This window comes from Lissotriton helveticus, chromosome 9 (genome assembly GCF_964261635.1).
Source record: "Lissotriton helveticus chromosome 9, aLisHel1.1, whole genome shotgun sequence".
NCBI lineage: Eukaryota > Metazoa > Chordata > Amphibia > Caudata > Salamandridae > Lissotriton > Lissotriton helveticus.
In genome coordinates, this window is record NC_136070.1 from 265,066,448 (window position 1) to 265,091,949 (window position 25,502).

The following is a 25,502-nucleotide window of genomic DNA, read 5'->3' on the forward strand; positions in this document are numbered from 1 at the left end:
ATACGTCATGCCTGTTTTCTCTAGATTGTTTGATTGTCTTGGACCGGACCGTTTGTTTGAGGTCAGTCATCCGGCACCGCCGGAAGGCACCCCTAACAAGGACATGTACGTAAAGTATGGATTAGCCACCGTAGCTTATAGCAAACTATGGCATAAATACACTAGGAAGGACCGGGTAAATCAGTGGCCACTGACAGGATATTTAGATCCCGCTAAAATAGAAACATTAGAATTAGCTCTCCACAAAAAGAAAGCTAGACCAGCCATGTTTGACAGTTTTGGTTTATGGCAAAAAGAGGCAGCTCAAAGAAAGAAAAGAGACTAAGCTAGACAAGATAAAGAAACACGAAAATCAGCTTACCGAGCCTGTAAAAAATTAGAAGAAGAACGAAAAGAAAAGGAAATCGATAAAAAGGAACAGGAATCAAAAATATCAGGTCAATGCCCTGTTAGAACGTCCTCGACTCTTTACCCCGAGTTACCGGCAAAACAAAGGTTAGATGATGATTTATTATTAGGACCCCCAATGATATACATGCCACCCCCTTATGCCGCTGCTCATCCCGTAGTACAACGCCAGGACCCCCAAAGTATAGCAGAAGATGGCACGATCGCCTCAGTCTCCACCACCTCTGCTCCCACCGAGTCACCCACACCAAATGCCTCATCAAAGGATGCAGTAGTAGAGGTAGGAACAAAAGAAATAGGAGTACCCAGGGTCCCGCGATTAAGTAAAAATGAGCGAGCAGGCATTGATAAAATAGTTAAATTCCTCATAGATAGGAAAGCAACAGAAGAATATGTAACTGACATATGCGACTCCTATGTTGAAAACCACAAACAATACTTTATGGTATGTCTATGTTACCACACTCTTACTGCATATGAAGAAAAATACCAAGATATAGGGCCCGAGCGACTAGTGGCTCTCTATAGGAAGGTAGACACCGGAGATGAAGGTGACAGCGATGTTGCAGAACTATTTTCATCCACACTAGAAGTATTGCATCACCTCACAGAACAAGGACAGATAGATAGGGACAGGACAACTAAGATAGCAGGACCCCTGTGGAAAAACCAGATAGCATGATGCCAATAACAGAAGCTGCCCCTTATTGGGTACCTCCTAGAGGACAAGGGACCCATGACGATATGAACCATCAAGACGCTAGAGGAAGGGTGGTCTACAATTGGGTGTATCAGCCTTGGGACAGACAGGACATTTTGACGTTCCGTAAATCTTTACCGGATTTGCAAAAGAACCCCACCACCTTTTACACCGAGTTAGGTACCACTCTGGGATCGACAATAATGACACTTGCCGACATAGACTTGTTCTTTGGGTTATTTTTGCCAGCAGATGTGTGGAAACATATTAGGAAAGTAGATCATACTGAACTGCTGGGTCATACCTAGGAACATCTCAACATACTAGATAAACAGCGGAACCCTGGTCAGAAACCGGTTAAAGCAATATTGGACCTCCCTGACAAAATAGTGCAGAAAGTGACAACGCTGATCCCAGAGAAAAAGATAGACTGGTCCATAGTAACCGCGTGCCACCAGAAACCACAAGAGGATGTCTCAGAGTATTTCTCCAGATTTGAAACTGTGTTCTCCGATTACAGTGGACAAGACATGTCCACCGCAACCGGACACCACTTATTTGTGCAGAACTACGTCAAAGGACTACGGACAGATGTATCCCAGAAACTGCAAGCCAGCAAAAGTAGTTGGGCAGCATCTAAACCGGCGGCCATTCTCCAAATGGCCCAGTACTACGAGCATCAGAAAAACGAAAATTACAGGGCTACAGAAAGGAAAAAGAAGGACTTGAAGGAAAGGGTAATGATAGCACAACTCCAGGGGGCGAATACAGTAAGGGAGCAATATAGAGGAGGAAACCAGCAGAATACCCCTACAGTACAGCCACCTAGGAACAATCCATCGACATCATATGTAGGAAGCCAAGACCTAGGATAGGATCAATGTGCATTTTGCAAAGAATATGGACTCTGGAAATCCCAATGCCTGGCTTTGTTAGGAGCTGGTAGGGGCAGAGGGGCGAGGGAAATAGCAAGTGGACAGAGAGGAAGAGGACGTGGGAGAGGGTATGTGAGTGAAGTAAGCGAGGAAAGGCCAGGAAGAGTGAACGCATTTGACCATCCCAGACAGAATCAGTACCAACAGACAGATTACAACAACACGTACGACTTTGCATAGGACAGCCAAGGGCAAGGGAGGGATTCAATCGAGCTCTATGTTGATAAGCAAGGCCCTTATGTTACTGCTGAGGTTCTGGGCACAAAGTCGACATTTTTGGTAGACACGGGAGCAACACGTAGTGCACTATCCAAACGACTGATTCCAAGGGCACCCTTGTCAGGCTCACATGTGACATCAATAAGATTTGACGGTACGCCCTCCACCAACCCTTTGTCCTGACCGATCCCTTTTAATCTTGACAGCAATGGCGTTGAAACGACATTCCTCCTCTCATCTAATACCCCATACGCCATTATGGGTCTCGACCTTTTAAAACACTTCCATGCGACTATCAGATGCTCAGCAGACGGAGTGCGTGTCATCCTGTATGACATCCCCCAACGCCATCGAGAGAACCCTTTTCAGCATATGTTTTCCATCTCCGAGACTGACGCATCCCTACTGGACACTTTTCCATCACACTTATGGGCTAGGGCTGATTCAGACGTAGGACGAATGATGATTGACTGATACACATAACAATGCGACAGGACGCAACCCTATCGAAGGTACCGCAGTACAAAATATAGCCAGAGGGTGAGAAAGCACTGACAGAGATCATACACTCTTTGGCAGAGGCAGGGGTGGTAAAAGAAGTAGTGAGCAACATTTGTAACAGTCTCATACTACAGATTGTAAAGAGACAGGGAGAGGGAGACGGAAAAGCCTACCGCTTCATCATTGACCTGCGGGAGGTAAACAAAATCATAGTGCCACAATACCCAGTAGTTTTCGACATTACAACAATTTTGACTTTAATCCCCTCCACTGCCACCACCTTCACTGTGATCGACCTCAAGAACGCCTTCTTTTCCATACCTATACACGAGGACAGCCGCTATCTTTTTGGATTTACCCTAAATTCCAGTTCGTACAGATTTTGTAGAGCACCTCTGGGGTTCTCTGAGAGCCCAAGCATCTATAGCCAGGCGCCTAAAAGACAGTTGGACGCCATACAATAGCCGGATGGTGTGGCGCTAGTAAGCATGGGCGTAAAATCCGCTCCGCTCGCGGATTTTTCGGATTTTCGGCAAATTCGCAATCCGCGAACGCTCGCGAATTTGTCGAAAATCCGTGAATCCGCTCGCGGCGGATTTTTTGCTTGGTTGCGGCACGCGGCGTGGTTCACGGCGTTCACTTTCCGTCATTTTAGCGTTTGCCGAGTTGTTTTTCTTTGCGAGTGACGCGCCATTTTAGATCTTGCTGCGTGTTCCCGCGGGAGTTTGTCGCCCGCGAATACGTACTCGCGGCTTGCCACCTTGCACAGCACACCTCGCGAGAGTTCGCAATTGCGAACACGTAGTTGCGGCGGAAAGGAACAATCTCGCACTTGCGAAATAGAGATTTTGCAATTTCGCACAAGAAAATCACCAGCAAACAGGATAAACCTTCAGAAAATTATGATTTTTATCAGAATCACTCCTCAGGTTGACATTTGCATGGCCTTTTTTTTTGCAAGGAGTCCATTTTGGGGGGGGGAGGAAGGAAGTGCCCCACAGTCTCCAACTTCCTGTTCCTGTCCAGCAGGCTCCTCCCAGTGCTTTGTCCATCTCCTGGTCACTTTCATTTGGATCTGGAGCTGGAAGGATTACTTTTTGTGGGTGCTGCTGGATATTTGGATTTGAGGCCTTTTTGACTGTCTTTGGATCACTTTTGGATTAGAAATCAACTTTCACAAGTAAGTTTGTTTGGGGCATTACAGTTGCTGCAAGTACAATTTTGGAACTTTTTCAGAAAATTAAATAAATTATATTGTGGGTAGCCACAGTATCCAGTAGGACCAGGGTTGGTTATGGGTGCATGATACAACTGTTTTGTTGAATTTAAACACCATTGAGGCCATGGATGGGCTGGGATTGTGCAGATTTTATTGTTTTTTGTCGTTTTTTTGGGCCTGCTGGTGTGGCCCTTTGCCCAGGGGTGGTGAGTGTTGCATGGGCCTAGTCTTTCTGTGGGGTGTCTTCTTGAATTTAAACACCATTGAGGCCATGGATGGGCTGGGATTGTGCAGATTTTATTGTTTTTTGTCGTTTTTGGGGGGCTGCTGGTGTGGCCTTTTCCTTGCCCAGGGGTGGTGGTGGTGCATGGACTGAGTGTGCCTGTGGTGTGGTCTCACTCTCTTTGATGTAAACATCATGGATGGCATTGGATTGTGGTGATTTCTGGCTGTTTTTCTGTTTTTTGGGGGTGTACTGTTGATGTGGACTGGCCATGTGGGTGGTGGTGGTGGCCATCTTGAGTGCTGGCTGGTACAGGCAACATGTGCTTGGGGTGTAAGGGGGCCATTTTGAGGAGAGGCAGTGTCTGAGGCCTGCACTTATTTTGCCTACTTTTCATCCCTTATGCCCAGGGGTAGTGAGTGTTGCATGGGCCTAGTGTTTCTGAGGGGTGTCTTCTTGAATTTAAACACCATTGAGGCCATGGATGGGCTGGGATGGTGCAGATTTTATTGTTTTTTGTCGTTTTTTTGGGCCTGCTGGTGTGGCCCTTTGCCCAGGGGTGGTGAGTGTTGCATGGGCCTAGTCTTTCTGTGGGGTGTCTTCTTGAATTTAAACACCATTGAGGCCATGGATGGGCTGGGATTGTGCAGATTTGATTGTTTTTTGTCGTTTTTGGGGGGCTGCTGGTGTGGCCTTTTGCTTGCCCAGGGGTGGTGGTGGTGCATGGACTGAGTGTGCCTGTGGTGTGGTCTCACTCTCTTTGATGTAAACATCATGGATGGCATTGGATTGTGGTGATTTCTGGCTGTTTTTCTGTTTTTTGGGGGTGTACTGTTGATGTGGACTGGCCATGTGGGTGGTGGTGGTGGCCATCTTGAGTGCTGGCTGGTACAGGCAACATGTGCTTGGGGTGTAAGGGGGCCATTTTGAGGAGAGGCAGTGTCTGAGGCCTGCACTTATTTTGCCTACTTTTCATCCCTTATGCCCAGGGGTAGTGAGTGTTGCATGGGCCTAGTGTTTCTGAGGGGTGTCTTCTTGAATTTAAACACCATTGAGGCCATGGATGGGCTGGGATTGTGCAGATTTTATTGTTGTTTGTCGTTTTTTTGGGCCTGCTGGTGTGGCCCTTTGCCCAGGGGTGGTGAGTGTTGCATGGGCCTAGTCTTTCTGTGGGGTGTCTTCTTGAATTTAAACACCATTGAGGCCATGGATGGGCTGGGATTGTGCAGATTTTATTGTTTTTTGTCGTTTTTGGGGGGCTGCTGGTGTGGCCTTTTGCTTGCCCAGGGGTGGTGGTGGTGCATGGACTGAGTGTGCCTGTGGTGTGGTCTCACTCTCTTTGATGTAAACATCATGGATGGCATTGGATTGTGGTGATTTCTGGCTGTTTTTCTGTTTTTTGGGGGTGTACTGTTGATGTGGACTGGCCATGTGGGTGGTGGTGGTGGCCATCTTGAGTGCTGGCTGGTACAGGCAACATGTGCTTGGGGTGTAAGGGGGCCATTTTGAGGAGAGGCAGTGTCTGAGGCCTGCACTTATTTTGCCTACTTTTCATCCCTTATGCCCAGGGGTAGTGAGTGTTGCATGGGCCTAGTGTTTCTGAGGGGTGTCTTCTTGAATTTAAACACCATTGAGGCCATGGATGGGCTGGGATTGTGCAGATTTTATTGTTTTTTGTCGTTTTTTTGGGCCTGCTGGTGTGGCCCTTTGCCCAGGGGTGGTGAGTGTTGCATGGGCCTAGTCTTTCTGTGGGGTGTCTTCTTGAATTTAAACACCATTGAGGCCATGGATGGGCTGGGATTGTGCAGATTTTATTGTTTTTTGTCGTTTTTGGGGGGCTGCTGGTGTGGCCTTTTGCTTGCCCAGGGGTGGTGGTGGTGCATGGACTGAGTGTGCCTGTGGTGTGGTCTCACTCTCTTTGATGTAAACATCATGGATGGCATTGGATTGTGGTGATTTCTGGCTGTTTTTCTGTTTTTTGGGGGTGTACTGTTGATGTGGACTGGCCATGTGGGTGGTGGTGGTGGCCATCTTGAGTGCTGGCTGGTACAGGCAACATGTGCTTGGGGTGTAAGGGGGCCATTTTGAGGAGAGGCAGTGTCTGAGGCCTGCACTTATTTTGCCTACTTTTCATCCCTTATGCCCAGGGGTAGTGAGTGTTGCATACTTGCATGTCCCTAGTCTTTCTGTGGGGTGTCTTCAATGTAAACATCATGGATGGCATGGGATTGTGCTCATTTTTCTGTGTTTTGTCGATTTTTTGGGGTGTATAACTGAACTGATGTTCCTCTGTCTTCCATTGCTTTTAGGTGCACAAGAAGACTCAATAGAACCACCAGTGCCAGGAAGAAGTCCTGCAGAGGTGTGTGCAGCATAACGTCACGCGACGTCACGTCTGGACACAGAACCCTCTGCAACTCGTGCAACTGCTGCCTGCTGACCTGCTCTGAAGAAGATGGCCCCAAAAAAAGTAACCCGTAGCTCCTCTAGCAAGAAAGGTGCCAGTAAGGAGCAGAAGAAGCAAGTTACCAAGGACACTGGTGTGCCGCCCGCCCCTTTTTTTGGGAGTAAAAAAAAAAGTATGCCTGCAGCAGCTGCAGCGGGATCTGCTGGGGACCAAGCTGGCAGCAGCACCCCCGCTCCATTGGGCTCAGTGCCACCACCACCACCACGCCAACTTAAGTCCAAGCCCTTGAGTGCTGCAGAGGCAGCCAGTATACTTCTTCAACCACCATCGACCAGTGATGTTGGCTCATCGCAAGAAAGCAGCAGCAATGTCCCTCAATCAACACAGGTTGTTGTAGCTCATCTGACGAGTGTTGAACAACCACAGCCGCAACAACAATCACATGTGCAAGTACAAGCCCAAGTACATGTGGAAGGAGAGGCAGCGCAAGGAGATGCGCAAGCAGAGGTGCATGGAGGGTCACAACAAGTGCCCACAATAGTTGTTCCTCCCGAAGTAGGGGCACATCAGGAAATCGACAATCAAGGCGAGGTATCATTTGAGGAAGCCACTCCTCCTGATGATCCTTCATTGTCTTCCACACCCCTAGCAAGGAAGAGATCAAGGGTGGTGTCTACATCCTCTTCAAGCACACCTCCTTCTGATGATACGGATCAAACTTGGGAACAAACAAAGGTAGTTAAGCGTAAAAGGAAGCTCGTCCAAAGTTTCAGAGTTATGGAGTGTGATGAGTCTCAACAAGAAGTGGCGGATACTGCTGCTGATGAAGACTCTGCCAACGACGACCCAGTCATCATAAAGGTCACTGCAGCCCCAGCGGGCATGCAGCAAACAGACATTTTGACCCTAGCCCGAAGAGCTGCTGAGCGTGATGATGATGTTGTCGATGAGGAGGCAGTGGAAACACCACAATCATTGGAGTTAAGTAGTACACCAACTCGTCCCGCTTCCATATTTCTTTCTGGCAAGAAGAGACCTCCGTCAACCTCGACCTTAATTAGTGGCGGTGAAAGTGCAAAACGTACAAAAGTTGGGCAATCCACATCCTCCACTTCATCTGGCATTAGCTTCATGACCACCACCACCAGTATCGCCGCCTCCTCCATGTCCCACAGACACTTCAAGTCCCCAGTTTGGGACTTCTTTACTGTTTGTCCAAAAAATCCAAAGTTTGCCATTTGTACCATTTGTAAGCAAGCAGTTAGTTGTGGTAAGCCAGGTACCAACTATGGTACCGGAGGCCAGAGAGGTCATCTTAGGAGACAGCACACTGTCAAATGGTTTGCGCACCTAGATGCGATCAAGAAAGGCCAAATTCAAGGAAACGTTGATGTTTCATCTGATGATGACGAGCAGGAAGAAGACGTGTCAAACACTTCCCTTACACCCAGTACCCCTGTCAGCAGCACACCCAATGTGAGGCACACTAAGAGTGTTGGAGCGAGTGAGACACCAACGCACAAAAGTTCACCAGCGAGCAAAATTGGGTCAACGAAGTCATCATCAGCCCGTAAATGCTTGGTCCAGGGCAACATTAGAACAATGCTTACTTCAGACGTGCCATATGAACGCAACCACCCACTGACGCGTCTGTATAACACTAAGCTGGCTAAAATGCTAGCTGTGGACCTTCTACCTTTTTCTTTTGTAGAAGCGGTAGGTTTTCTTGAATTAGTGGCAACGCTCTGCCCTAAATGGAAAGTTCCGAGCCGGTTCTATTTTGCCAGAGTTGCGGTTCCAGCACTACATGAAGATGTGCTGCAGGCGATTGGGGCAGCTTTGCAGAAGAGTGCTGTTCACACAATACATCTGACAACAGACATGTGGACCAGTGGCCCAGGCCATGATTACATGTGCATCACTGCACACTGGGTCTCTTTTTCAGGTGTTAAAGCAAAGCTAAACGCAGGTGTTGACCCGGACAAAGTTTTCAAAGCTGCTCGGAAACATGCAACACTAGCCATGTTTGGCTTGGAGAAAAGTCACACAGCAGAAAACCTTTTGCAAGAGTTTAACAAAAAGGTCTTGACAATGCTATCCCCCCTAAAACGCAAGATTGGTTATGTTTCCACGGATAATGGCTCCAATGTAGTTAAGGCCATGTCGGAGGGTGGCTATTTCAGAGTGCCATGTTTGGCGCACTGTATCAACCTGGTAGTTCAAAAATTCTTGAGTGATAGAGACAGTGCAGCGTTCGCGGTAATGGCCACCTGCCGCAAAATGTCCAACCATTTCAGCCATTCTTTTAAGGCCCGGAAGCATCTGCGGAGACTGCTACTTCAACGTAGAATGCCAGTGAAAGCACTCATCCAGGAGGTGGCAACACGTTGGAACTCAACCTTCTACATGCTTGAGCGTCTGTATGAGCAGTATACGGTACTCGATCACTATTTCTTCACAGAGGGTAAATCTCAGAAGGAGGACCTGCGGATGACTGCGGCGCAATGGGACATAGTTAAAAGCCTGACAGACATGCTTCGTCCTTTTGAGTTCTTCACGCGTGCAGTCAGCCAGGAGGACTGTAATTTGGGAAAAGCTATCCCATTGTTGTGCATGCTGGAGCACCAACTGATGGCGGTGTCTTCTGAGTTTGAAAAAGAAGATGAAGAAAAAAAAAACCATTTCATTTTGTCAGAGAAATTATTAGAGCGCCTACGTGGTGATGAACGTCTTCAAAAGATCAAGTCCGATCAGCATTACATTTGTGCTACTATTCTGGATCCACGCTACAAAAAGGCGCTGGCAGACGAAGCATTCTTTCCTTTTGATGATGCAGATGTTCAAAAGTACAAACATTGGTTAGCCTGGTCAGCCAAGAGGTTTGAAAAAGAACGGCAGGTTATTGAAGGAGAAGCCAGTACATCAGCATCAGCATCAGCAGGCCATCCCCAGTCACAAGAATCCACTTCTGCACCTGTGGCTGGGGCACAAGTGACCTCTCAGCCGTTAAAGACACCGGCAACTGGATCATCTGCACCACACACAATGACAACACTAACAGTGGCTGCGGAGGAGGATTGGCTAAGTTTGATGGGGTATGGTTCTCGAAAAAATGTGACAGCCACAGCAAAAAGTAAGCAAAGTGGAGGAACCGTTGATGACCTTGAGTCGATGGTGCAGGACTATATGAATGACTCAACAGTGGTCTTTCTTAATGAGGAGCCATTGCAGTATTGGCATGGCAAAAAACAATTGTGGCCACAGCTCTACAACCTGGCTATAAACTATTTGTCTTGCCCACTCGCAAGTGTGTCTTCTGAACGTGTTTTCAGTGCTGCTGGTGGCATTGTAACTCCCAAACGGAGCCGCCTCTCGCCCAAAAATGTGGAGCGGCTGACAATGATCAAGATGAATCAGCACCTCATACCACCTGATTACAAAGTACGAGAAAGCACGCCGCATGAAGATGAGGAGGACGGCAACGTAGATGAGGGGATTTTTTCTCTGTTCGGTGGCACTGACCTCATCCAGCCTGAATTCGCAGAGTATGATGACGAAATCTTGTTCTTATTCCCTGACACCGAGCACTGAAAATGAGACAATCAATCAAGAACTTTCTTTTTCGTCCTTATTCCCTTTTATTCCTGTGTGCTTTGTGTCTCTCTTTCTTTGTTTTGCACAGTTAATTTAATTCAAACTTTAATCACCTAATCCCAAAAACAAGACCATCATCAGAACTGTCTTCACTTGTTTGCTTATTGCTTTGAAGGTGCCGCAGTCTACATTCCTCAGGTTCACAAGTTCCGAAGAACATGCTCCTCTATCCTCCTCCTCCAGACTGCGATTTCCCTCCAAGCAGAGTGCTGGATTACGCCCAATGAAGAAAGACTCAGCACTTGTGGGGGTGTTGTACTTCTTTGCGGGTGAGTTGACGGATTTGGGCCCATTGCTGTGAAGCTCTAATAATGGACAAAAGTGTTTTGGACCAAATATGAGGTGGAAATTTCTTGCAGTTTTTGCTGACTTGCTTGCCTTTGAGGTGCTCTTTGGCGGGGTTCCGGGGGTTTGTGGGTAATTTTTGGTGTCTGTCGAAGCACTGCTGCGACAGTCTAATCTTGATTGCATTTGCTTTTCAGGAAATCCGTGGTGGAAAACAGGAGTTATGATGATTGATGATGATGACCTAGCTGAACAGCGCCGCATTTGGACCGAAGGCCGAGAGATATTGTAAGTATGAGATTTAGCTTTTTCGCTGTTTGGGGGTGTTGTCGGTTGTTTTTTTGCGGGTGGGTTGGCGGGTCTTGCCTGGGGCATTCCTGGGAAGGTCTAATACCGGATAGAAGTGTTTTGGACAAAATCCATAAGGAACAGCCTTTTTTTTGCTATTTCTTCTGACATCTTGCTCAATGTAGCGTTTTGGGGGGCTTCCTGCTGTTCGTGGGTGGGTTGCGGCCGGGGTCTCTGTCGAAGCACTGCTGCGACAGTCTAATCTTGATTTCATTTGCTTTTCAGGAAATCCGTGGTGGAAAACAGGAGTTATGATGATTGATGATGATGATGACCTAGCTGAACAGCGCCGCATTTGGACCGAAGGCCGAGAGATATTGTAAGTATGAGATTTAGCTTTTTCGCTGTTTGGGGGTGTTGTCGGTTGTTTTTTTGCGGGTGGGTTGGCGGGTCTTGCCTGGGGCATTCCTGGGAAGGTCTAATACCGGATAGAAGTGTTTTGGACAAAATCCATAAGGAACAGCCTTTTTTTTGCTATTTCTTCTGACATCTTGCTCAATGTAGCGTTTTGGGGGGCTTCCTGCTGTTCGTGGGTGGGTTGCGGCCGGGGTCTCTGTCGAAGCACTGCTGCGACAGTCTAATCTTGATTGCATTTGCTTTTCAGGAAATCCGTGGTGGAAAACAGGAGTTATGATGATTGATGATGATGATGACCTAGCTGAACAGCGCCGCATTTGGACCGAAGGCCGAGAGATATTGTAAGTATGAGATTTAGCTTTTTCGCTGTTTGGGGGTGTTGTCGGGTGGTTTTTTGCGGGTGGGTTGGCGCCGGCGGGTCTTGCCTGGGGCATTCCTGGGAAGGTCTAATACCGGATAGAAGTGTTTTGGACAAAATCCATAAGGAACAGCCTTTTTTTCAAGGTCAAATTTTGTTCTAAAACACAGTAGTACACCTACCTTGAGGGGAAAGATCCGCTATAATATTTTGGCCATACTTATTGATCCTTAAAAAGGTGACTCAGACAGAGCACGCAATTTCTAAAATATTGTACTGTCTATTAGGGAAATCAAAGTGTGACTTTTTGCACCACACAGCGTACATACCTTTTATTTATTTATCAGTGGTATTGTAATAGCACTTCCTGTTTTCCGTTCAATAATTACAGGCCGGGTTTCAGTCAACATCCGCCAGGCAGGCAGTGGACAGGGTGTCTTCTGTCAGTGGTCACCACATTGATGGACGAAGCGTCAGCTGGAATGGAGGAGTGCCGCCAATAAGAGGAATTGTTTGCTGCATGCTTATTACTTACCAAATTCAACAGGACAACTCCAACAACATACGCAATACAGATACAGTATCCATTGTTGTCTTTTATTCTATGAGTGTGACTGCCTGTGCTTACCTTTAGTTTGTAACCAAAGATTGTCTGTATCTTCAATTATTGTTTGTCCATGCTCTGCTTTTTTTTTCTTCTCTCAACAAAACCTACCCAAAAAGAAACCCCCATTCCCATCCATTTTACAAACCCTAACCCTCTTCCCCCCGGGCTGTGTTGTTTTGCTTGATGTCTGACTAAAATGACATCAATAATTCCACACACTTGCTGGGGAGGATAAGGTCATAGCAGCAACAGGCTGGTGAAGGAATACGAGGATATCTTCTAGACTTACTCAGCTTCAGTACTATATCTTCTAGTAGTAGTAGCCAATGTCAAATAAATTCAACGCAAGTACTAGTTATACTTGCAAGCAAATACTTTACCATTTGTTAGGCTACATTATGGCACTGTTCTAGTGTACTGTCACCTGCTATTTTCTCGATCGTACCGTAACCGTTGTAATGCTACAGTAAGGAGGACAAACAAGGTTTCGTTTTCTTTTTTTCCATAGGCATGCAACTGCCACTGTGTCACACCACTAGTACCACCGCAATGAGGAAATGTCACCCGCCCAGGATTGACAACGTTAATCCCCATTTCACCTGGAGCCAGCCCTGGGCCTAGCCCTAATTTCTAACACAAATTACAGGTAAGATAAGCGTTTGGTGGGAGGTAGTATAATGGAGTATTATTTCGGAGTAGACAAGAGATTGACGGTTGTACTACTAAAGTCCTACGACTGTTCAGGAAAACCAAGTTACTGTTACACCCCCGCCCCCCACCCACCAGACTGAAAAGCAGTAAAAAACAGGTATGGTCAGATAAAGTTGAAAAATATATTTATTTAGCCCTAACAAAATAATCTCCCTCACCCACCCTAACCCCAACGATTGTCTCTGAAACGTCCCAAAACGATCCCAACTCCCAAATCCCACCCCCCAAAAGTCTATAAAAAAAGGGCAAGGGACACTCCACTACTGGAGGGTGCTGGTGCTGGTGCATGATGCGGCATGGGCATCATACTCCTTGCGGAGGGTGGCAAGCTCGGAGCGGAGGCCCTTAACCAAGTTCTTATACCTCAGGACCTCCTGCTCCAGGTTGGACATGCGGACTCGTAGGCGGCGTTGGCGTTCCTTGCAGCTCCTGTGGGGGGCAGCTGGTATTTCGGTTGCTTGGCGGTGGCGGTCGTCTTTCTTAGCCCGGCTCGGTCCCGCTGGCTTAGTCACGGAGGAGGATGCAGTGGTCACAGTCGAGGATGTTGCCCCGCTCGACTGCGTGTCCTCCTCCTCCTCCAGGGCCACCAGCCGCCGATATTCGGCGACTGTGGCCTCCAGCCTCCATTGCCGGGCCAATCTAGCCTGCTCCCTCCTTGTTGTTGATTTGGAAGGAGCAACTATATGAAGAAAGAAAGACATAGTCTGTAACCAATGCTCCTTATTAATAACACAAAGTGATTGAGCCGAAAGTTGGGTCACAGAGTACAAGTAGCAAATTGAAAGCACAGTACATAACTATTGAGGACAGTATCTATGTAACCTCCCACTTCTGCATCCTTGCTCTAACAGTAGTGGTAGTTTAATGAACTAATTCTACGACCACTATGGACTTCCATTACAGTCGACTATGACAGTACACCAGTCTTATTCTTCTTCTTCTCTCTTGTTTAGGGAAATGGGTACGTTATCTTATGCAAGCCGGCAGAATGACATAGACACAGCACAGTGAACTTGCACCCGAGAAAAAAAGTTGCACACCGTGATGAGTGAGACAGACTTGCGTTACTGTACCGGTCCAGTACATGCAGGTGGTGAAGCTATTACTTTTCTATTACGGGTGGCACTGAGAATACTCTGTTACAAGGGCTACTGCTTAATTAATTTACCTTTCACCCTACAGTGCAAATGAGTACTAGAAAAGGAAAATGAAGAAGCTAACTAATTTGATTATCTATCACTTCACATGGGACGTATTTAATGACAGATGAGATGACTTTAGGTGCTTTGCTTAATATTGAGTGAACAGTGATACACCCACACATGAATGACGTACTACAAGTAAACTAAAGTTATTAAGAGAGGTACGGAGTGTCCACCGTAATAACCAGATATATGCTGTGAATGCAAACGCAATACAAAGTACTGCTACTATTCATGGTAGTATTGGACACATTTACAATTTCTTTTCCTTGCCTTCCCTGCACTGGAACGGACGTGCGGGTGCGGTGGTACATGCTCTTCAAGGTAACACTTACTTCACCTGGCGACCATCTACTCTCTCTAGATACACATGTGCTATCTAAGAGTCAGAGAATACCATGCTCCAGGCATCCATTCAGTCAAAGTATACGCACACATACAGTTTCTGTTTCACCCACCCAGGCTGCTGTCCTTCCACCCATCCTTGCTTCATCATTGACCCAGCCATGCACCATACCATATTCTTTCCTTCCCAGCCACCTCGGGGGCCAAGCAAACACATATCGTTCTTCTTTGCCAGCCATCATACAAGTTCGCGTCCCACTTACTTACACCCTTCTTTCGCTTTTCGTTCATCCCATCCATCACGTTCGTCTAAGAACTTATTGGGATTCTTCTCACCAAAAACTTCACAGCTAAGTCGAAGTACATTTCGAGGAGGCTACTACCTGGTTGATTTGTAATTGTAATACACCCGTGCAGAAAGCACACTATGCAGTCTTCAATCTCAATAAGTAAGGAATATATAGCTTACCTGTTTCCGCCACCACCGTTTGATCCCCCACAGGAACGTCCGCCAGCTCTTCTACCGCCGCCTCCTCCCCAGAGGCCTCCGAGTCCTGGTCCAACACAGCCACCTCCGCGCTGGCCCCGTCACCAGATGTTACACCTACAAAGTACATTTAAGAATGTTAGAATACACCACTCACTACTATATAATATTTGGTCTAGGAGAAATGTTAAAAAAACAGAATACAATGTAATAATTTGTGACTGTCTACTCCATAGTAAAAATGTCCCATTTTCCAGGGAAGGCTGTTGTCTTGCTGCACTTTTATGCACAAATGATGAATGCTTGCTTTTGATTTTTAACACGCACCACTTTTTCTCCTAACAGACAGAAGCTTGACTCCTGAGTCCTAAGAACACGACCAGGATCAAGTTCAAACCAGGTGAGAGTTCGGCTCGACCACAAGAAATGTGTCCAATTAATCGTCAGCACTAACCACTTTTCCGTTTACAGTTAAATAGTTTTATGACAAAGTAGATTTTAATAAATGTGTTTACTTTTAATAAAGCTTTTAAACTTAAATAGACTCTGTGGTTTTTGTTCCTCTAGACTAGAGTGGATGAGCTAAAGGTTTTGGAATTTTTGCAAGCATGAGTGCCTCTGACACTTCTTGACTGTGCTGTGACTCCGTACTACTCTCTTGTCCTGCGTACGATAATCTAGAGATCATTGGGGATCTATAATCGGTGACTTCGGGAGCTGAATGACTCTGCCACACTATCTAGTCAGTAAGGAGACAGTGCATAGAGGTATTGCTGAATATAATGGGAGTCCAATGGAATTGCCAAATGTCCAATCTTAGTTAGCTACACAGACAGACTAATAAGAATAGTCTAGTAATACCACAGGGAGTCATATTCGAGGCAGGATAAGAATTTATATCCAGTCTACAAGAAGATCAAAGACGATTTAGAAAAAATCGAATGAGGAACGCTAGGAAAAAATAGGTACTGTTTATTAAAATGTAAACTTACTGGGGCCAGCAAAGGAGCCCTCGCCTGCCCGATCCTGGCCTGCATCCTCAGCACCCTCCTCCTGTGTCCTCTTGCCCTTGGGGGGAGCTGATGTACAACATGAAAGAAAGAAAAACCAGAAAACATGGATGAGATTTTTCAACCAAATCAAACATTTCAAAAGAACAATAACAACATATTTTGGAAAAATAGCAAATAGATAGACAACTATTCCACGGGATCTATCTCATGTGGTACGTTATTCGTATTGCCTGATTTGCGGAACGTTGACTTAGAAAGTTCCTATGTAACTCAATAAACAGACTACTAAAGAGGTTTGCCTAGGCCTGGCACTGCAGGCAGCAGTGCGCAACACGTGACAGACAAAGTCCATCCTGCTTGCAGATCAGTGAATACTCAAACCATCAATCCACCCGCCACCACCGCCACTATTTCTTCTTATAGCCATGTGTCTAAAGGAAGGACTGGACTTCAGTCTGTTGGGGCTGATTTAGAAGTCCCTTGCGGAAGTTGCGGCTCATTTTCCTCCATTGTTGCGTGCCTTTTCTGACGCAGCGGCAGAACAAAAGACTCGCCATGGTGTTGGTGCGGCGTATATATTAAAAAAAAAACACATATGGGCATATGGGCGATGCATCACGTTGTAAAGCCCTGCGCCATCAGGGGGCGTTCCGGCGCAAGGGAGGGCGTACCTGCGCAGGAACGAATCCTAAAAGTGGCTGAGGGAAATCTACAAGATGTCAATCAGTCACTTTTAGGACAATGATGCATGACTCAAACCCTGCGCGCTTGAAGCCGACGTACGGCTTGATGCAGCATTGGGGAGATAGGGTACCCCAGAGCATTGCTGCAGCTGCGCCATCGTTGGCACGCAACTCCAGCAATGCGCTGCCTTTACAGCACAGATGCGTAAGGCTTCTGTGACGTTTTGGGCCAATGGGTGGTGGTGGCATGGCACACAATTACTGCCGCATCCCTGCTACTTTGCAGGGATGCGCCGGTAATTGAAAATATGACCCTTACTGTCTAGCATTACGCAGTTCTTTTCTTTACAGTACACTCATACATAATTTCTCAGGCCAATGAAATGCTTCTGAACACAACATACAAAACAAAGAAGCATAGTAGCAAGCAAGGCTACTGAGAAGGAGAGCAGTGCACCTGAAATGCATAGAAGATTTTGAAATATAATTTACCTCAATGTAATCGGCAGCATTATTGCTCTTGGTAAAGAACAAAGATTTGCAAATAACAGAGCAGGATAAAACAGAGTAGTAAATGTACTACTACTACTACTCACCAAGCCCGGGGACCTCTACGCCGAGCGCGTCCAGCAAGTCCCGCTCCCGGTCCATGACATCGGTCCAGCGGTGGGTGGCCTGGTTATATGTGCGCCGGACCCCAGAGATCTTGTACATGGCCCGGCACACCTTCTCCCACCGCTTGCGACGCTCCCGGATGCCATAGCCGGTCGCGATCTTGCCGCCTCCCAGGATCGTCTTGGGGAGGCGGCGCTGGACGTGGAAGATCAGTGCCGCCACTTCCTCCGCGCTGAAGATCTCCCTCGGGACCACTTGCTCCCCCCTTAAACGCCCGCACGGGAGCCGGGCACGGGGTGCGGGACCCTTCCCCTTCTCAGGGTGCTTCCCGGCTCCCTTTACCATGGTCTGGGCAGAAATAAACTTAAATGATAAAGAAGAAATAGAATAGTGAAGAAGAAAAGAAAAGAGTTTAAAAAAGTAGTTTAAAAGTAACTAAAAGCTGCAGAAAACACAAAAATATAGAGGTAGAAAAATAGAGGGATAGATAATAAGTAAAATTAGATCAAAAAAACTTCAAACAAGCAAAGGATGGCAGAGATTGAGAGAGGATAGAGAAAGCATGCCCAGAACCATAGCAATGAATGAGAAACAAGATGGCCGCGCCCGTTCACGACCGCGTGGGTAAGTTCGCGCGGGATTTTCCTTGCGAGTACGCGCGAAATTGTACTAGCGAGCAGCACACTTTGCGAGATTACACATAGCGGGCGGAAACGGAATTACGTCACGCCAACAAGATGGCCGCGCCCGTGTACGACCGATAGGGTAACTTGGCAAACGTATAGCTAGAAGCGCCTCGCGAACACGCGCAAGATCACGCGAACATACACGTCGCAAAAAAAACAATTTTGTATTCGCACGTATTCGCGGCTTCCGAAATCGATCTCGCACGGATTCGCGCCCCAAAAAACGCGCGAAATTGCAGAAAAAACGATTTTAGCTAAACTGAAAGCAATGAGCAGGTGCAAAAGTTCAAACTTAACATTAGTAACATTCAAGGTAGTGCTTCCTGATGGGCCCCTCCAGAGTTTGCAACTATTCTATGACCCTGCTATGACCCAAACAGCAGGCTCATAGAATAGCTACAAGTAGACCATAAAGGAGAAGCGTGGCTCAGTGGTTAGAGGCGGCAGACCCGGTAGCTGAGATCAGCCGTGGACCAGGGTTCGATTCCCCGCCTCGGCGGGTCTCGAGCTCAAAAATTCCACGGACTCGACAATTCTCGCTCCGGTGCCTACTCAACTCACAGGGTCACACTCTGCGACTCTGGGCAATAGCTTGCTTAATCTCCACTACGGCCCCTCGCGGTGGGATGCCTGGCTTTCACCTTGTGGATACCCTGCCGGGGTATCTCACAGGGGAATACCAGGACGGGTTCCCTAAGCAAGCGCCTTGATGCCTTCGGGTGATACGTGCGCTATATAAGTCGCAATACATTTACATTTACATTTACAGGTCCTGTGAAAAAAAAATTTCACTGCAACAAAAAGCAAATTACAGATAAGGAAGGAAGCAGGTGCCAGCCAGACTGGAACTTTCAAAATTACTGACACATTAATGAAACACAAATTAATTGATGGCAGTTGAAGAAGGGCAGGTGTGCTTGCTTTTTTCAACCACCATAATCTACAGTGATAAATAAACCTAATAGGTGCCAGTGAGGATGTACCAGAGGGTGGCATGGGTGTCCCAGAGGGTGGCAGTGGTGAAACAGAGGGTGCTGTGAACCTGTGATGATAAACCAGACGTAGAAACAACATAGTCGCGGCCGTTGCGAGCCGAAAAGTACGTTCGCAATTGCGAACTTGTCCCAAAATCGGCGCGAACACGCGCCAACACAAAAAACGGAAAAATCCGCAAATCCGCTAGAGTTCGCGGATCTTCGCGGATTGCGAATCCGTAAATCCGCAAGTTCGCGTACGCGAGATCCGCTAGATCCGCCCATACTTAGGCGCTAATACAATATGTAGACGACATCCTTCTAGCAGCAGACACCATACCAATAGCCGTCACAGCCACCATCAAACTACTCCATTTTTTGCTGAGAATGGTCACAAGGTCTCCCAAAAGAAATTGCAGTTCTGTAAATCAAAAGAAGGGAGGAAGCTCTTGCCTGACAGGATCCAGACAATTCTAGACACCCCTGTCCCCAAAGATCAGAAGCAAGTCCACTCATTGATAGGTCTCACCTCATTTTGCCGACAGTGGTTACCAAACTTTAGCCTCATTGTCAAACCTCTTCTCTCCCTCCTAGCTAAAAACATCCCCTCACCTCTCCCCTGGACCCCCGAATGCCAGACAGCCTTTAAAGAACTACGCAATGCCCTTTGTTAAGCGCCTGTCCTAGAAACCCCAGATTACTCCAAACCATTCTTCCTCTACACGCACAAAAGGGAGGGATGTGCATTGTCTGTCCTAACACAATCAGTTGGTCACAAACAACGTCCTTGTGCATATTTCTCTGCCACCCTCGACCCAGTAGCCAGAGCGCTGCCAGCGTGCCTGCGTGCTGTGGCAGCTGCAGCAGTTTCGATACGCCAGAGCGAAGGAATAGTGCTTTCCAATCCAGTCACTGTTTTGGTACCCCATGACCAAAACCCAACACTTGACTAGCGCCTGACTGACAGGCATAAATTGACAAACGAGCTAACAATTATCCACCAACAGGTACAGCAAGCCTTGCATGATGCATCCAGGGGCCCGGGACACGAAATAAAACCTGGGGATTGTGTCCTGATCAACAACTTCCAAAGAATGAAGAATCTGGAGTCCAGGTGGACGGGCACCTGGCAAGTCCTGATCACCACTCGAACTGCCCTCCGAGTGGAAGGAAAATGGAACTGGCTGCACGCCCATCACTGCAAGAAAGTTCCTCCAACCCTGGCAACCTGTGAAGGAATGGAGGTGCAAGAGGAAGTACTCGCAAAGAACAGACCAGCTTTGAGTTGCTACCCACAAGAAGACACCCTCGAACTGTCAGAATTTCCCGACCCCACAGTGCCATCCAAGAAAGGGTACAACCTAAGATCGACGAAAGGATGGAGCTCCAACAACCAGGCCACTAACTGAGTCAAGGTCTCAGATCGGTAGCACAGTCAAACAACGCTACCAGGAAAGAGCTAAACAAAAGTCTGTGGTCCTGACAGTTGCTGAGCTCCACAAAGATGATGGAAGAAACTGAACACCTGCAAAGCCACCGCAAAGACGCCAAGACTGTTGAACTGCACAGTACAAAGACAATTGCCCTTGTAGCTGCATTTCTCACCTGTCTCCTTCTATTGGTCACACTCTGGATCATTTAAGAGAATGCACCTGCATACAGAACATTGTCACCAACCATGCAACCAATCACCAAGAAAGAACACTACCGGGTATCACTACCGCCACATCTCCGAGATTGTCGCAAAGAATTCTGAAACAATTCTTTCGTGCAGATGTTGCACCAGCACAATCATGCCACCAATGCTACCAACTGTTGGGTCTGTGGGCTATTACCACATGCCACTGAACATTCCATCCCTTTAATCCCTTCGCCCGTTTCAGTTCACGGATCTTGCCTTGCCTGGATGATACTCCTACAAGAAAGTTACAAAGACAATGCCACTTCCGACGAAACAATCGCCCAGTTCTACAACGAGTTCTGGTGAAACAAAACAGGAAGAACAGCCGCCCCCTTCTGCCCTCACACCTTCAATGTGACATTCCCGATGAATGTCCCCTCCAAAGAACGAGTGGAAATGCAAGTGTTCAATAATCCCAACAGAGCCACATTTTCCTACCTGAAGAAAAGAACTGCTGCAACACTGACTGCGGCCCTATCTGTGGTGAACGTCTCTGGCCTTGTATGCATTGAAGGCTGTGGGACTAAGAATGTGGGTCACAGCTCCTGTAGCTTTGTAAGGACTTTGAACACTGCCAACCCTCCAGCGCTTGTTGCATCATCCAATATGTACTTTGTTTGTGGAACCAAAGCCTACACCTTGCTCCCAAGAAACTGGGGGGGGGCACGTGCTACATCGCCTTTGTTTTGCCACCAACCTACACAGCCCATGCAGAGCATCATCGAGAAAAGCGTTCAAAAGACACTGATCGAGCAGACTCTGCCGCATCACAGTTCCTCAACGCAGCAAAAGGGCTCGTCCTGCTATGGGGTCCGATGGAAAACAGCCGAGCCATCAGACATCTGTCCCAGGCAGTAGAGACCGCCCTGATTGTCACTGCTGGCATTCTCACAAACAACACTGCTGAGCTCCAAGCGGTCCGTCTGGTTACCCTACAGAATCGCATGGCCCTGGACATAGTACTAGCGGACCGTGGAGGAGCATGCCGCATCATCGGTGCCAGCTGCTGTTTATACATTCCGGATAATTCACCTTCTGTCTATGAAGCCATCGGACATCTCCATAGACTGTCTTCAGAAATTCATCAAGGATCAGAGACTTGGACAATTGGAAGTTGGCTTTGGGGCATCTTGAAGGAGTGGGGTTGGAAAACATCAATGATTCTCTTGGTCCCAGTATTGACAATATGTGGTTGCTGTTTGGGTGTACACTGTATCCCACCTTTGTGTTCTCTTTGCATAAGTACCTTGCGCCCTAAGACTATGGACACTCAGCTAACAAAGATGAGAGTAATGTATGAACAAGAGATACAGGACATTATGGAGATCGAAAGAGACTGACAAGCTGGCTAGTTATGTTCAAAGGGGCACCTGTTAAAAGCAAAACGACAATCATGAACATTACCTACGCCATCTTGTCTGGTGGAAGTTCCTACGTGCACATAAGCTGCAGTCATTCTGACCGACCGCAGCCATTTTGTATTCTGTTGGTCACCTTTGTTTTACCCTGCCCTTACTAGCATCTCTCTGACCCTTTGACTGACTTGGTATGTGTGCTGGGGGCTATGAACTCTATTGCCACAACAAACCTCAGCACCACTTGCTGCCATAAAACTTGTTCTTCCTCTCATCTCTGTTTACAGGCAAGCCCTTGGTCATTCTATCTCTCCCTGCACCTGTTCACACAAACATGGTTTATTGCACTGCCAACAGCAAGACTTGTTTTCACCAACAATGGGACCTGTTTTTATCAACATAACGTACTCTTAGATCTGGCCGGTCTCACATGTTTTAGACCCTGAAGCAAGGTCCAGCTGCAAGATAAGATTGTCTGTTTGACTTGGGTGAGAGGAGAATTACTGTTGGGCTTGTGTGACAACCTGCCCGGGGCGGGGACTCCAAGCTTGTGTAACCATGTTGATGAAACAATGTTGGGCTTGTGTGACAACCATCCCGGGGCGGGGACTCCAAGCTTGTGTAACCATGTTGATGAAACAAATGCATTGTATCAAACCTGTATAAAAGGAAGAGCCAAAGGGGTTATCGGCAGAACACCTCCCTCAGACATCTCGGTGTCTGCAGTTGATGTGGTCTCCTCATGAGAAATAAACCTTTTTCTTGTCTTCCAGTTTCCAGCACTTGCCTCATTATTTTGGTAACGGACCCAAAGTGAATCAGAGGTGAACCCTGCACCGGGCAGCATTGGGGGTCTTAGAAGACTCGCAGCCTTTCACAGCCATCCCAAATTCTCTATTCCCTTTTTCTTTTCTCAGGCTATACAGTTTTGGGCCCTATTGTGCAGCGCTGTCTTATATGCCTCCCATAATGTCTCCCCAGAGGAGACTGTACTCTTATTTTCAGTAAAGAAGATCTCAGTATCCACCCTAAGACCCCATAGGATACCATCTTTTTGTAGGTCCCAAGGGTTACGCTGCCACTTCGTGTTAGGACCTTGAACCCGAGCTACCATCCTCACCAAAAGTGGGGAGTGATCCGACAATTCACATGCTAAATAGTAAGCCTGTCCTATCTTGTCTAGTTCTCCCTTAGGGGCAAAGATATAGTGCAGTCTGGAGTAATTTTGTATGTTCCCGAGAAATAGGAGTACTGTCTGTTGTGTGGGTGTTGGTGCCACCACACATCATTCAGTCAAAGGTGTTAGCAAAACGTGTCAGCAGGGTGGTGTTTGTCCATGCCCTCGGGTCTCAGAACGATACAGCAACGTATGTATCACATCGTTGATGTCACCCTCTATCAAATGGAGAGATGTGGGTATCTCCAAAAGGATATCTATTAATTTATCAAAAACAAACGTGCGGAGGGTCAAGGGGAAATATTTTAACGACCTGTCTACTAATGCCCCTAAACTGTAGATACAAAACACCAAAAGAAGGAGACCAGGTCAGATAATGGTGTGCCGTCCTGAATGGGGAGCAGGAATCGCAAGGACACCTGTGTGGAAACCTGCGTGGGGTCACACTGAGCTAGAAAAAGTCCCAACAGACCACCCTCTTGGCGGCATATCATCATGTGGGTATGGGCAGCCATTCCATTCATCGTCTATATAATGGTACGGAAATGGAAAACAGCGTATCTTACCACAGTCGTGCCCAAAATGAAGTGTGAAAGAAGTGCAGTGCTAGAAAATAGTGATACTTAAAAATGACTACCTAGACTAAACAGTTAGCTTGTCAAAAATAAGTATAGGTGTCAAGATTAAAAACACGCCTGTTAGTAACTGAGTGGAACTACATTATGGCGCTGTGTGAAATGGTCAACTAGTTTCAGCTAGAAGGAGTGTTTACTCCAGCTTTCGTCAGGACCAGAAAACGGTAGGCTACTGCAACACAATACATTGTAAAGGGTGTACACATATAAGAGAGCAAAAATTGCATCAAGATGTTCTAGGGAGGAAAAGTGTCACCCAAACCAGGAACCTCTGTGTCCTCTGGAGACAGGAAAAAAGGGGTTTCTCAACCTGTCAAGGAAACAAAAAGATACCATGTATACATTCCCACACAGGATCAACGCACCCCCACTCATACCATCAGGACAAACCACACCTGCGTAAACATTTTGCGTTCCGCATTACATACAAGCTTATTAGCTCTATCACAAAGAGGCATTACCTCACAGTGATACTCACCCAGCTTTATGTGGGTGATGACCTCATCTTACTCGGCAACCGCTCGGGAAATTGAGGCCCCGCTCTATTGTGTAAAAAGAGAGGACACAATTAGCGCACAGTTTTAAGAGTGTCCAGCCGAATCGCTATACACAGTAACCCAAAATACGTGTAGTAGACTCCTAATTGTCCTATCATGACTAGTGATAGAGCTAATAAGCTTGTATGTAATGCGGAACGCAAAATGTTTACGCAGGTGTGGTTTGTCCTGATGGTATGAGTGGGGGTGCGTTGATCCTGTGTGGGAATGTATACATGGTATCTTTTTGTTTCCTTGACAGGTTGAGAAACCCCTTTTTTCCTGTCTCCAGAGGACACAGAGGTTCCTGGTTTGGGTGACACTTTTCCTCCCTAGAACATCTTGATGCAATTTTTGCTCTCTTATATGTGTACACCCTTTACAATGTATTGTGTTGCAGTAGCCTACCGTTTTCTGGTCCTGACGAAAGCTGGAGTAAACACTCCTTCTAGCTGAAACTAGTTGACCATTTCACACAGCGCCATAATGTAGTTCCACTCAGTTACTAACAGGCGTGTTTTTAATCTTGACACCTATACTTATTTTTGACAAGCTAACTGTTTAGTCTAGGTAGTCATTTTTAGGTATCACTATTTTCTAGCACTGCACTTCTTTCACACTTCTTTTTGGGCACGACTGTGGTAAGATACGCTGTTTTCCATTTCCGTACCATTATATAGACGATGAATGGAATGGCTGCCCATACCCACATGATGATATGCTGCCAAGAGGGTGGTCTGATGGGACTTTTTCTAGCTCAGTGTGACCCCACACAGGTTTCCACACAGGTGTCCTTGCGATTCCTGCTCCCCATTCAGGACGGCACACCATTATCTGACCTGGTCTCCTTCTTTTGGTGTTTTGTATCTATTAATTTAGCCAATGCATGGAATTGCAATTGAGGTGGAGCGTATACACATATCAGGGTAACCTCACATTGGCCCCATATACCGGTGACTCCCGCATTTCATCCCAAAAGTTCTGTCAATGTATAGGTCATTTCAAAAGGGGAGATTTTTTTATTAATATTGCTACTGGCTGAGATCGAGAAGTGTAGTGCATGTGGGCTAACGCTACATATGCCCCCCTCCCAAGGATTCTACACAGTGCCTTGTAGATGCATCTCTTGAAGCATCACCAAATACAGGTCTAGACGTTTGATGTACTGTGTGACCAGTCTC

At 46.9% G+C, this 25,502-nt stretch overlaps 1 pseudogene; it reads left to right on the plus strand.

The window, feature by feature from the left end:
- Positions 1-1,767: 1,767 nt before the first annotated feature.
- The window catches only part of LOC144783171 (dnaJ homolog subfamily B member 1 pseudogene), a 67,661-nt pseudogene continuing 43,926 nt past the window's right edge, over positions 1,768-25,502 (plus strand).